Source organism: Lissotriton vulgaris, chromosome 4_1, assembly GCF_964263255.1.
Source record: "Lissotriton vulgaris chromosome 4_1, aLisVul1.2, whole genome shotgun sequence".
NCBI lineage: Eukaryota > Metazoa > Chordata > Amphibia > Caudata > Salamandridae > Lissotriton > Lissotriton vulgaris.
In genome coordinates, this window is record NC_141691.1 from 1,534,705,782 (window position 1) to 1,534,720,669 (window position 14,888).

The 14,888-nt window shown below is 44.2% G+C and overlaps 1 protein-coding gene across 1 annotated transcript in view; it reads left to right on the forward strand.

Moving 5' to 3' along the window:
- Window positions 1-14,888, forward strand: part of FAM110B (family with sequence similarity 110 member B) — a 442,061-nt gene that overhangs the window by 144,921 nt on the left and 282,252 nt on the right. Inside the window, exon 2 of the mRNA XM_086965772.1 lies at window positions 10,849-11,060. The gene's annotated coding sequence lies outside the window, so the exon portion shown is untranslated. The remainder of the gene's footprint in view (window positions 1-10,848; window positions 11,061-14,888) is intronic.

Below are 14,888 nucleotides of genomic sequence, written 5' to 3' on the forward strand. Positions count from 1 at the left end.
CAGGTTGGGTTGGGTGGCTCTGAAGTGACAGCAAAACCGAACATGGCATTGAATTGGACAATCTTTTGAGAATAACGAGTAGTATTAGATCAAAGAGATTCTGAGACAACTGTTGCAGCCAGACGACTAAGGTGAACTGCTAAGGTGGCGACCCCCTGGGTCAGTGGTCACACAGTACAGGTTGAGCTAAGCCCTCCCAAGAAACGCTGCTCAAAGCAAGCAACCCAGCACCAAAAGCGATAGAAAGCAGCAGAGATAGGGGCAAGCCTGACGGTGAGAGGTAAAGTGGAACTAACAGCCCAGATCACAGTGACATCATCACAGGCCACAGGGATCCAGCTGCTGTGAGTAAACAAACTCATAGCCAGCAAGCCACAGGGTGGCTGCACCAGTCTCTGGTTAGAAGCTGTTTATTTATGTTCTAGAGCTTGATGACATCTTGGGGGGAGGCATGTTGGTCCTGCCTTGCTAGAGCTGTCCTACCGCCAGGGGGTTGGGGGGATTCCTGGGGAGTAAGAATTGCTGCACTATAAGATACAGGTGAGGGGCTCCACATCCCAGAAGGGAAAAAAAGAGGAGGGTGGGCAGTAGTCACAAAAAGAAGTCACATCAGCACTGAGGCGATGGAGGTGACATAGAAGGTGCAGCAGCATCTACTGAAAGTCACCAGGGATGCAGAGTATGGGAATCAGTCCAGTTGAGTTGTTCCTAGGGAAACTGTCTTGGATAGTAACTATCTGTAAGCATGAGCCTTTCTGCAGCAGACTATCGTGACACTGTGTCTGGGACCTAGGGCTGTGTAGGGCTTTTAAGTACAGGTTGGAATTCGATATCTGTGACTTTGTCAATCAGAGCCAATACCCCGTCTCTTACTGTAGATAACATGCACTACTTGGGGGGTGAGTTTGCTGATGGGAACGGGAAGTCACTCAAAATTGATTTAAAGTTGGAACTGACAGTGTAAATAAGTTTAGTTACCCCACCTAGCTTGCAATAGGCTCTGAATGTTTCAATTTTGGGGGGTGAGGGTATGAGGAGGATCCTGACTTCCAGCAGATTGGCCCAGATCCTGGTTTACATTCCATTACAGGCACCTTATTCGCACTATATGCCCCAGTCAAGGGCACATTACGTTCTTGTTACACACCGTACAGGAGATAATTGAGTACATTTAACTATAATTGAGCAGGGACGCCTGAACTTTTAATGGAAGAGTATATCCAGCAGGGAGACTTGTGTCTAGCTGATAGTTAGCTTCCCTGTCGCCCTGTCAACTGATTGCACACTTCTTAACCCTGCACCAAATACATTGGTGCATTGATTAACACTGCTTGACCAACCTCTGGTACAGTAATTGGAAGATTCATCCACAGGCCTTCAAAGACAACTTGAGCCAGCCAGATATCAAGTGAACCTGCTCTGGGATAAAGAAACAAGCACCAGCATTTGCAGAATCTCCTTTTTGACGTGTACATCATTTCCCATGTAGATTATCACACTGCTATGATCTTGATGTTGCTGCTTTCTCAGAGTATATCCTAAGGCTCTTGAGTTTTCTCAACATATGCGCCCAGAAATTATTTTTTACTTTTATCCCTTGAACTGATCAACTGACCTAGCTGGATAGGTGGTTTAGCAGCAGCCTAGCAGTGGAGAGGTGGGTTACCTGATTCTAGTACCTCAGGGCACAAGTCCTAAAAAAAGAAGTGGGGGGACGCTGTCACCGGAAGTGACGTCACGACAGGAAGTGACGTCACGAAAGGTGCCGAGCTCCTCGTCCCAGAGAGGCCAAAGAGTGAATTCCAGCTGTTTGGCAGGGGGGACGGCGTCCACCCGGTAAAATAAGTGGGGGGACGCCGTCCACCCGCGTGGTACCCCGACTCGAGCCCTGTAGTACCTATTGAAAATTCCTAATCTAGCACAGTTTTCACGAGCAAATATTGCTTTTTTTTCTACATTCTTACATACTCAAACTGCATGCTGTTTCAAAAATATTCTCTACATTCATGAAATCCGACATTAAAACCTGACCTTTAACCCCTTCGGTGCTGATGACGGCTGGGGGCCGTCATGAACCCGCCCACTCATTAAAAGCGCCGCACAGGCGCAGAATCGCGGCCGCGCCCATGGGGTTTATTAAAACCTGTTTGTTGTCTCTCACTTTTTTCTTCTCGCTTTCAAATGACTATAGCCTTCCCTTCCATCCTTTGCATGCCTCCTCTCTCACAGCACAACCTACTCTGGCTCATGCATGTTTCACAGCTCACTTACAAGATCACAATCATCCTCCTTCCTCTGAAATTCATATCTTTGCTACCTAATCTTCTCTAACTCATCTACTAATTCCACAAACCATGTGCATGACTGCACCCCCACCCCCAATGATCACAACCAAACACCATTCATTTACTCCACCACCCTAAAAATTGGAATAAATGGTACTGGACTAAACACTAATCTTGGTGGCGGAGCAGCATGCAGTCGGGTGTAAGGCTCGTAGATGCTTCACCAGGGTAGTAAACGCTACATAAATGCAATGCCAGTTACAACTCTGGTGGTTTACGCATCACCAGCCCACGTCTGCAGTCTGGAGCATTCTTTAAATGCTCGCCTGCTTTGCAGAAGGTCGGTTTAACTTGAGACCTGCGCCTCCAGGTGCTTTGTAAACGCACAAAACAATTGTTTTTGGGATTTGATGGCAGCGCTTTGTAATGGGTGTGCCTATCCGTCCTGCCCATTTGTGCAGGTGCTAATGTTGATGGAGTGAATGAACGCTTGACGCCCCCCAGTTTTGATGCCTGCTTTGCTGCTTCCTTAACCCACCGAGCTGCCTTACGTGGACTAGATCCGGTCTGCTGCGGGTCACTCACAGACAGCTGGGACAGGAACGTTTACCCACCCAATAGTGCTTGTGCAATGAGCCTCAGCAGTTGCTTGCACTTTCACTCGGGTCCCCAGCCCCGTCCCTCCGTCAGTGTGGTCGTTCGTCCCGCAGCAGACCTTGCTTTCCTTTAGTGGCACACAGCCGGAACATGAACTATGGAACACCAGCCTCTCGCTGAGAGTTTGGTGGCGACTGGCGAGTTCTATTTAGATGCTCGGCTAACATCGCAAACTGTGGTTTAAAACGTGCCTGGACTAGGAAGGAAATGTCCCCGGGGAGAGGCTAAACAGGAGGAGAAACCAGGAAGAGTTGTCCTGCTCAACCCTGTTGTGCCTTCTAGGACTCTCTAAGGAGAGATGAGTGATTTACTGTGTACAGTTCTGTTCTGTGGAGACCTTCCCTGTTTCTCTAGGACGGCTGTCCTCTTCATGCTTTATCCATTTTAGTTCTTTGAGGTCGTCAATTCAGTAATGAATTGCTCAAGTTGAGTTTCATGCATCTTTGAAGGCTTTGGCAGGCAGGAGTACCTGAGATACAGGGAGGAGGTTGTTTAGATGCTCTGGGTCTGCAGTGTTTGCAGGGCTGTGATTGGACCGGTTTTGTAGGTTTTATATAATCACTTATATAATATTCTGTTTGAACATCATCACACTGGATCCGGGAGATGCCTGGAGATATTCTAAGTTAAGGAATCTGCAGCTAGACTATGTCTCTACCAGATACATTGTTACTGAAGGTAAGTAACATGTTCATCTGATAGAGACGTCTAGCGGGGGGTTCCTTAACTTAGAATATTCCCAGGCGTCTTCCGGATCCAGTCTGACGCCTGGGGATATTTTAAGTTAAGGAATCTGCAGCTAGACTATGTCTCTACTAGATACATCGTTACCGAAGGTAAGTAATTTGTTCATCAGAAATATTTCACGTGTGATAAATCTTTGATTTCAGTTTGAAGCCTGTGTTTGGAGGGTCCCCCACATAAAGCTGCAGATTACAGTCAATAAGGTTTGAGTATTAATGCTTAGTGTCTGTGACATCCTCCATTAGATTCTTGAGTGATATAATGCATGTCTGTTGGCATTTCTTCCTTTTAAAGCCTGATTGCTTGTTTGTAAGCTTTTCCAACCTCTTGTGCCAGAGTTTCTTAGGATCCTTGTATCTGTTTAAAAAAGAATTGGGCGGATTGTTTTTAAAATATGAAGCACCTCTTATTGGTTTAGCTAATAGGATTAATGTAATGTCTTGCTCGCACGTAAGACTTCACATTTTACCAGAATAACAACTGAGCACGTACTACCAATTGCACTTGTAGATATCGTTAATAAATATATCTTGAATAAAGTAGTGAAGTCCTGTGGAAGACCGCTTCAAAACCACTGACATAGTCTTGGCCCTCTTTCCCCACCTGCACACTCAGCAGCATCCCTGGCACCTACCTGGCTCCTTTAATTTTCCTATATGATACAGATTGGCTTATTTTAAGGCGAGATAAATATGACAACATCTAGCTTGACCCAGAAGAAACTTATCGGAATACCCCTATAAACTCATATAATTTTAAAAAGCGTCTGCATAGTGTACAACCTTTATTAACTGACACTAGAAAGAAAGCTCCCGGTCCGTAAGGTTCATAATTTCAAGAGGCCTTAGGAACATGAAAAGCCGTGATCCAGCAAGTTTAAAAACTTAGTGGCATAAAAAAGTTAAACCAGTCTTAACAACATTCTGTCACGGATCAGGTTGCTCCTTCACAACTCCGTTTTAGAAAACAGCTGCAGTCACATCTCTTCAAGAAGCCTCTCATCAGACTTTGATCTATTTCTTTTATGCACTCTTGAAGCGAATTTATATTGCACTATATTTGCCTATTACTTTTCCTCTGGTGGGGAGGATTCCATGTAGTCCTTCGACTTCCACTGAGCCCCATGTGAACCAGATCTGTGTGGGTGATATGGTTTTGATGTTTTGGGTCCTGCCTATATTGATTTTTTAGTTGTATAGGCTTTGTAACTGTCCACCTAACCCATGTACATGGAATGTATCTCTGGGTTTGTAGCGGCAATGTGATTCCTTATTATGGATGCGGATCTTGCTACCCTCTACGTGTCCCTGGGTTTGTTTGTTCTGTTTTCTTTTGCTCAGGTGATTGCTGGTGGGCATATTATGGTCAGCATAGATATGCATTTGTGTGGCTTCTGAAGAAATAGTTGATGGGTTCCAGCTTGGGCAGGTCGTGTTTGAAGCATGTGCATGGTTTAGTCTATTTAGTCAGCACTTATTTTCAAAAGACCTGGGGTGTGGGGGGAGATTGAAAATGGGAGGGAACATTTCAAGGCTCGAGTGTGACCGTGATCACACATTGAAAGTGTAAGTTGTGTAAAGGTTTGATGCTTGAAGCTGTGGTAAGCAGCATGTTTTACGTATCGGAATCAGTCATGAGGGGCATTTGTTGTCCACGAGTGTTGTTGAAGGCCTTTAAAGGAAAGTTAGGACGTTTAGGTTATCTGAGAATTATTCTGGTTGGTAATAAGTGAATTAATTCTTGGTATTTCATGCAATTATGATGTAATTTTTTTGTAATAATAATATTCCACATTTGTAAAAGCGCGAACAATCACCCATAAGGGTCTCTAGGCGCTGGGGGACGTCGGGAAGATTAAGCAAGCTATTGCCCAGAGTCACATGGTGCTGGGCTAATCTGCCACCGGCACCGGGGATCGAAGGCACCACACCTCTCTCATGGGCTATACTTTATTTTACCTGCTGTCTTGCATTTCCATATTACTTTTGCTGCACATGTTTCTTATACTTTAGGTGATTTGTATGTATATGGTGCCGTAGTCCCCTCCATTCCCCACATGGACAGGAAGAAAGTGCTGGAGGCAGCGCTTGAAATCACAGCTGCTTGCACTGCAGTGGGTAGGAACCCACTCTTTTATTGATTGTTCTCTCTGCACCACTACAAAATAGGGCTGCCCCCTTTACATCATCAGTTACTTTGTCTTTCTGGTACGTAGTGGCATAACACGTTTCCATGTTTAGCATTGCAGTCATTTATATTTCTACCAGTTACATTAGTATGTATATACTATTTATAGTTATGTTGGGTTTGAGGTTTTGGTTAGGATTAGGTATGTTAGGTTTAACGGTAAGCTACGGTAATCATCAGGGGCTGGTGTAATGGTATGGTATGGGATTATGGGTTAAGATTACGTTTTGTGACTGGAGTCTGGGATTGCGTATTGCCCTAGGCAACCTTAAGGTATTGATAATTATCATGTGTTGAAGAGATAGTAAAATTCTTTTAAAGTAGATATTAACAATATAGTGGTGTGACCATGTGAAACTGGTTGTAGTTCTAGTGACATAGATTGAAATATACAATTAGCTATACGCAACACAGTGTTGGCCGTGCTCAAAAATGGGGACAGTCCAGCTCGAACAGTTCGGTCCGGTCCCTTCTGAGCAGAATCATTCTTGGACCCCCATTAATGAGATGCAGTTCGAGGATTTGAAGACTCTTTGTGAAGCACTGGTTGTAAGGTCATTGCTTAGGGATGCAGCGTACATTTATCTTGCGTTCTCCACGTTTGTATATCTATATGTTTGTAGCGTTCTAACGAAGCTCCACCCATATGGATGTATTTGCTCCTGTTTCAAAAGACTAACTTTGACTTAATCAAGTTGTGCAGCTCTTTTGCTGTTGGTTTACATGTTTAAAAATGTATTATCTGTCTATGCTTTAAATTAAATCTTGAAAACTAAATACACTTTCACTCAAGTGATTTCCATATCTGGAAAGAGTAGGCAAGATTGATTAACATCATAGTGCGTTGCCTTATGTAAATAAGCAGAGCTCAATGTAAGAACGTAAGGGAATGCTTTCTGCCGTTTTTCCCATGCTCCTCATGTGATCCCTGGTGTATTCTGGAATGCTCTTGCTGTGCTTATTATCAACCGGACTGGGAACCCAAAGCAGCCCAGACCAGCCCCCACATAGTGAATGCACCAAGCAAATTTGACTACTACAAGGAGGGTTTGGGGGGTCGTCCCCCCCCCCCCCCCCAACAAATTTGTGTGAAAATGGCGCGTTCTACAACACATTTTTCATTATATACTCAATTATATTAGCTTTAAGGCATAGTAAATGATTATCTTACAGTGCACCAGGATACGACAATCTTTGTTGTGACTCTTCAATGATTTCCTCACTATCACCCTCCAACAGTGCCCCTCATCTGTACATAGCTCCTCTCTCACATATATTTAATTTGGTTTATAGCGCCTCTCAAACCAGTGTAGGGTGTAAGAGCATTTTACATCACACACAAATGCAGAGACAATGAGTCATACTTCTGTAAATTAGTGTACAGAAAATATTACATAAGACAAAGGGGACTATGTTATGTTGATTGGATTTATATAGCGCATGGCTACCCAGAATGGGGTTCCCAGCGCTTTGCCACCCAAACAGATCCGGCTAAACTCTAAAAAGATAGTTTCTATTCCAAGAGGTTTAGAACAACAAGGTAACCTCTTCCAGAAAATCAGAAGGGAGCAACAAGACATCAGATCTGGAGGGGGAATTCCATAGCTTTGGGCCAAAGAAGTAGAAGGCTGGACCTCATTGCAGTGATCTCTTGTTTCTGGGAACCAAAGCAAGGTCAAGGTTACTTGACCGCAGAGATCAACTGGGTGTATAAGAAGATACCAGAGATCTAAGCTTCATCTGGCCTGAATTAGATAGACATTTATGCATATAGCACAGTGCTTTTAATTGGATATGGCGCTCGATTGGAAACCAATGAAGTTCTCAGAGTGGATAAGCCATCAAAGAGAACTTTGGGGGATGGAGTAAAAGTCTAGCTGCTATGTTTTGCACCATCTGCAACCGTCTGAGTAAGCTCTTCATGACCCCTAGATAGAGAATGTTTCCATAATCTAATCTGGACATAACTAAGGCCTAAATGACCGTTCTCTGGGCAGAGCTTGAAAGACAGCTCAAGATTTTCTTAAGCCAGTTTACGATGCCAAAACACGTGGTCGCCATCTTCGTAACTTAATGGCTCATGGATAATCAATTATCCATCCAAACTCCCAAGTTCTTAACCACAGGGGCAGGGCTGGGAATGTTACCCCTCAACTCTGGCCATAGATGAAGGCCCCAGGGAGGAGGAATGTTAACCACCAGTAGCACCTAATTTTTGTCCCTGTTTAAATTAAGGTAGCTGGCATTCATCCATGAAAAGACTTGCATAAGACAGCTTTTCCAGGCCTCTGCACTGTTATTTTCTTGGGAGGACAAGGACACAGCAATCTGAGTATCATCAGCATGTGATAACATATTAAGAACCACCGTTTTACAAGATGTCCGCAAATGGCCAAACATAGAGATTGAACAAGGTAGGACTTAAAGTGGAACCTTGAGGGATTCCAGATGGAGGAGGTTGTGGCTTGGAACAATGCTGATGAGTGGGACTGAAAATCCCGGTCCTGCAAATAAGAAGTCAACCAGGACAGCGCTGTGCTCTGCAGGACCATGTTCTCTAGTCTTTAAAGCAATGGACCACTTACTTAGCTTGTTGCACAGTCTGCATTATAAGGGTGTGAGCACTATTTTGTTTATTGAAAGTGATGGGGACAATGGCGGGCGTTTTTCTAATACAGCCCTATGGGCTCTAATTGTATGCTGAGCGCGGCGTCCGCTTTAGGGACACCACACTCAGTTTACTTTTTTTTTTTTTTACTTACTTTGATGAGCACGCCGCCCGCTTCAGGGACACCACGCTCAGTTTCTTTTCTTTTTTGCCTCCTTGAAATAAGCATTTGCACAAGCATTTGCAACGCAATAGGTGTCACATTTACACAAGTTTAAGCTATTGGCAAGGTAAATGACAATGCCTTTTATTTATGCTTTAAAAACCAAAACATAAATAAAGGCATTGCCATTTACAATGACCATAGCTCAAACTCAGGTAAATGCGAGACCTATTGCATTGCAAATGATTTTCTTCTATTTCATATGGGAAACAGTTCCACTGGTATTACTGAAGATACTCGTCCTGTTCTTCTGCAGCCCCATGTTTCACCTCTTTTATGGCCGTCCTATTTTGTTCATATTATTATACTTAATGCATGCCACTTCTGTTCATGTGATGTGCTTAGGAAGTGTCTTCGGGGCACTACATATGAATCCTCTTAGCTATTGCAGCTCATGGACGGGGTCCTGACCTTTGTAACTCTGTAGACCCCCCTCGACAGTTATGCAAGTTCTTATTTACTTATCGCAATTACCGGCCTCTCCTATTACTGTTCAGTCCGGCTATATTTTCGGTGACTGCATTCTGAGTTTATACCATTTTTGTGCCCCTTCCAGAGCACCAATTTAATTCTTCAGTATGCGCAATACCAGCAAAATAAACATCCAAAATGTAATGAATTGAACAGTGCGTATTTAAATATTCATATTATTACATATAGTAAACTATAACCTCCTCTTTCAGTGCTATAATATATTTTCGAGCTACGGGCCCCGTACTGTAATAGAACTGTCATGAGTCTGCAGGAATTTCTGACCGAGATTGCACTGCCAATGCCGGCGCAGAGCGGATGTCCGCCGTCCCTCGGAGTGTGTGCGGTGCCCCCTCCCCGGCACTGTCGCGCCGTCAGCCAGTTTGTCACTCAGCTGGTGGCTCGCTGAGGCGCTGCGCGAGCGCCTGCACATCACATCACATCACATCACCTCGCCTCGCGCTCAAGGAAGGCCGGAGACTGTCCTGTCAGCTGCCTCAGCACGCGCCGACGCCCGCGCATGACTGCCGCTTTTATGCCAGATAATGTACACCGCGGAATCCTGCCTACTCGCTCGTCTTCGCTATATAAACTCCTTTCCTGCTGGAATAGGCAGAAACAGCAGTTTTCTTAGCAAGCTCCTATTGGGCTGTGTAATTGCATATTTCACAGTGTTTTCTATTTCCGAACACTTGCGCTGCATTGGCAGGAAGTTATAATTAAAACAAATATTTGGAAGGAGGGAAGGCTGTCAAAGATTAAGGGTTAGGAATGGGGTGGCCACAAACCGCTTATTTGAAGAAAAAAAAGTGCGAAGGAACAACAAGAACAGTGTACAAACTGAAGAAGGTACCCTTGTCTCTAGCTACCCGCCCCCAGCTCCCCGATGATAATTGCAGCAGGCGCAGGGGTGCTTCTAGTCGGAAGAGAGGTAGAGAGAGCGATTAGAGAGGGAACATAAGAGAGGGTGTATGGATTTAGAGAGAGATTGAGCGAGGAGAGAAGGGCGCTGGGCTGGTTTGAGAATATTTGCTTGGGCCGTTTTTTTGGTTCCCAGTTCTACCCTCTCTAAAGCCATTACCACTTTTCTCCGCCAACCACACATTTCGTTCTGGTACTTATTTGTCTGTGTTTCATTGTGTGCATGAGCTCAAGCATGCAAAATGGCATTAGGCAACAAGCTCGTAGGGGCTAATGCCTTGGGGCACTTGCCAGCCAAGAGAAAGGCATTTTCCAAAGGTGGATAGGACATGAAAAAATCACCATGCTGCAAAAAAGAAGTATAGAGAAAGCACTACATTTAAAACATAAAGAATGTGAAAAGGACAGAAAAAGGGATTTGTGAAAGTAAGAATGCAACAATTTGATCAACATATATTGCATCAAGTACAATTCACCTTCTTTGCGTAACGTGGATATTGCAAGCCACTTGGAGAGCTTTGAATTTTTAAAGGCACTCGCCCTGCAGTCTCCTACATCTATGCGGGTATGAAGCTCTTCGGTGACTGCTCGTATCCTTAAATCTCTGAGATAAGAATATTTTATCTCGTATATAACGTACATTGACAAACAACTGTTGAACAGTGATGAAGATCTACTTGTTGTCATTTTAAAATGTAATTACATTTTTAGGCTGTTACACTCAGACTAAGGTTTTATCATTTTCTCTACAGCTTGAAAAGAACATGTTGCAGATTTTGAAGAACAGCAGTGGTCTGTGCTGATAATTCACTTGAGATTGTCGTCAGGAGCCAGCGGATAACAGAGAAGCTGCAAGTTCATATCCCAGCAGAGCAGATCCCAGGATTATAGGAACCACTGTTCTGGTTCCCCGCCATAGGGCCTCGGTGACTGACAGATCGGTACTGGTCGTCACATTTCTAAGGTATGGGTTGGAGTGCATTTCTGTTAACCGTTTATATTGAACCAACATAAACAGTGCTGATGTAAACACAGCGGAGCGCCCTGCTGTGCGTCTTAATACTTTTTCACTCGATAGTTACTGCATTGGGCTGAAGTGTGTTGTTTATGCTGTCATAACAGATGTACTTCTAATGGGAATTCTCGCAAGAAGCTTTAATTTTGTATACATCTGCAGTCTACAGCTCAAGATGTAGAAGATAAATTGTGCGTATATTTGTAGACTAAGAGTTCGGAGTGTGGAAACAGCACTTTTGTTGGCTCGGAAACGCAAGCTTTCTAGACACAGCAATCCTTTGCAAAGGCTAAACAGCCGTCTGCGCAGGAGAAGAGCTGGAACTGCAGGCTATTTTGAATAATTCCGTTTGACGTCATGACTGGCAGATAACTGTAAAGCTTCATGATTCAGCTACACGGCTGAGGTAAACCATCAATAATTCAGGCCCTGTGGTCTTAGGTTCTGTTTCCAGGAAATGAGCCCTAACTACAAGCACGTGAAGCGCCGCGCTTGCCAAGTGCTATGTGGAACATTAGGGCTACACTACATCATGCAACAGTTAACATTGGCCCTCGTATTTTTACATTCATACTGTGGCAACCGATCCGGCTGATGAGAAATGTTTCACTGGTTCGTTCGATGATTCGCTTCTTGGCAATTGGTGTATTTTAAAAAAATTGCATTGTTGGGCTAATGCAGTTCTCATGACTTAATGTTATCTGGTAATGGTCGCTTTATTTTTCGTTTCCCATATGAATTAAGCTGCAATGTGAAAAATGAAAAAAAGAGGGGGCAAGCCTGGGAACCGTGAAGTAACCAACATCTGTTTTCACATAAGTGCAGTATGAACTGCTTGCTGCAGGCCCAGTTTTTAAAGCTGGCCATGGTCGAATCATTCGTTGGTAATTTGAGATGAAACTTTAAATTACGAAATGTATAGCTGCTTTACTGGGCTTTGGAGAAACAGCTAACTTTCCTCATAGGGACAAGTAAGACACTGCATAATTGCTGCAGTGAATGTATGATTTTAAAGGTTTAATGAGCAATCCAAAAAGCAGCTCATATACTTAGATCCCTTTTCTGAGGTAGTTGTGAAGCGGACATCTTTGGCGTCCTGCTAAAATAAACTCAAGTTGTGATCCACAACTCCCCGTGTAAAATTCAGATTTAGTTTGGTGCTCTTTGTATACAATACTTCAGCGGAATGTAGGCCACACGTGTTAACAGTACTTAATCGGCCACTGAGAAGATAATTTACCATGGCAAACTCTTGAATGCATTTGAATAATCCCCACTTGTGTTTAAAAGCAGATTTTTCCTTGGAAAATTCCTTTTCTAGATGGCATGTCTTGTTTGTGTTGTGAGGTTTGGGTTCTCATGTCTTCCTGATTTGTTACAGTAGGCTCCAGGTGGCTGGAGGAGACACCATGCATTGAACGCCACACAGCATCCTATGGTATTGAAACTAAAAATATCAATGTTTCATGTTTATTAGAGGTGCTTTTTTAGATGGTCTTATGCATGCAGTTAAAAAAAAAAAAAATTAAGGCCTCACTTTATTTATGCTGTACACTGCATGTTTCAAACAAGCATTGACAAAGCGGATAAGTGTGGCTTTACTGGGCTAACACATGCAAATAGGCATTCAACATTGCTATTTGCATTAAAGCCAGACCTTTTGCCTTTGACAATGTTTGTTTAGAAGAGTAGTGACAAAATCATGCAAGCTTTTATTTATGTTGAGATAGTTTTAAAGCACCTATATGTATTATTTGTGAAACGTGTCATATCAAGTGTGTTGGACTTGGCTCTGCTTGCAGGGTCATCCCGAAACTTTTTGCCTTCCCCCTAGCCTTTTTGCTGTATGGTATAGGTGGGTTTCAGGATTCTGGACACTTTAGCGCTGGTTAGCAGAACCAAGTGTGTGTGTTGTCTGCCTCACATAGGCTTATATCAGGAACCCCCCCCCCCTCCTTTCCGGGGATATCTCCCCCATGGTAGAAGATGTAGGCCATGTGTGGTGTGAGATGAAAATGATGAATGCTGTGCAATGGTGTACGTAGGTTTATTTTCAAAGCCTTAGAAATGTGACTTTTAGAAGCCACCATTCCTGTCTGCTTTGTGCCTGCCTGCCTGAAGTGGGTAGCAGGTCTAGTGCTCGAAGTGACCAAGGCTGTCTCCGCCCCTGGGGTGTGTCCGTCTCGTACACCCTCAGCTTTTGGAGGGAAGCCTGGCAGACAGGGTGCTCTACACCTTCCCCAAAACCAGTTGGGACCGGTTTCCCAAGGGAGCCTTCTAGAAGTTTCTAGCCCTTTCTGGTAGGTGGGGTGAGGAGTGTATATATAGAGGAACTGAGACTCCATGTGCTGAGTTCTGTGTGGACTTTGATTGAGAGGGGACACTCTGCCAGGAGGTACCACCTCAATGGCCTGTGTGCTGGCTCCTGTGCCCCCTCTGCTGTCCACAGGGCCAGTGAGAGCCCTTTACTGGAGTGAAGACTGCTATGCCAGGAGGAGTGCCACGATATTGTGCTTAACTGTTCCTAGGAACTGCTGTCCTGTACCGATGAGTGCCCACTGACAGCTGATCTTGCCCAGCAGTGCCTACCTGCACTCCTGCCGTAGCGCCTCGTGAGCGCCACAATTCGTTTGCCTGAACTCCAAGGAGGTGAGGAGCATGGGTGCTACTTGATGGTGTGGGACTCTGACTGCATTCCTGGGACCTAGCGCCTCATGAGTTCTATATTCAAATTGCCAGAAGAGGGGCTGTCGCCTGCAGCGCTGTGCTGACAGAGCGCTACCACTTGATGCTGCATTCTGCATTTCTGCGCCACTGTCTGACTGCCCAGGAGGTGAGGAGCGTGTGCGTCCCTGCAGCACTGTGTTGCCAAAGTGCCACGAGGAAATCCCAGCGTGTGGGATTCCGCCCTGCCTGCTTGGGGAAAAGCGGGTGCCCACCCTGTGTTGATTCCAGGTCCTGAGCACTTTGTAAAGCAGCGGGAGCTCACCCCATGTTATTGCCGCCGGGGTCTGCCTATTTTTATTTTTTTGTTTTTTGTTTTTTTTAAATCTTTTTATTGAATTTTCATAAAGCAAATAGCATAAATACAAGTAACAGTACGGACCATTACACTACCGCATTCATCACCCAATTATAAGAAATGCACAATAACCGAGATTCTGCAAAATTTCACATATTACATAAAGGAAAAGGAAGACCCGTTCAGATAATACAGTTAAATAGTTGGTTTCATAGTTAAATAGGCTGTTTAATACTTCCAATAATCTTTAGGCCGGGATTGAGCATGCAATTCTTCTTCATATGTGTGTAACGTATCTCGACAGTAGGACATGTCATAGAGCCATTGCTTGATGCTGGGTGCGTTCTTACTCTACCAACATAAGGAGACCCTGCGCTTAGCAAGCAAGAGCGCCACGATACATAATTTGCGCTTCGTAGCACGTACATTACCCAATAGTCCCAGTAAACAGGTGCGAATATTGCAATCAATATCAATCTCCACCATTTCTGCCAACAATGAGTTGACTTTCTCCCAATATTCTTGTACCTTTAGACAGTGCCACGCAAGGTGGACAAAATCTGCCATGTCAAGGCTGCAGCGTTTACAACTCGCCTCCGGACGGAGGCCATATCTATAAAGTTTTGCAGGTGTATAGTATGTTTGATGTAAATATTTGAAATGTAAAATCCTTAAATTGCCGTTGGGCGTTAACATTTGAGTTAGGGTACAGGTAGTTTGCCACTCCACTTCGGTAAGGGGAATATCTAGTACCG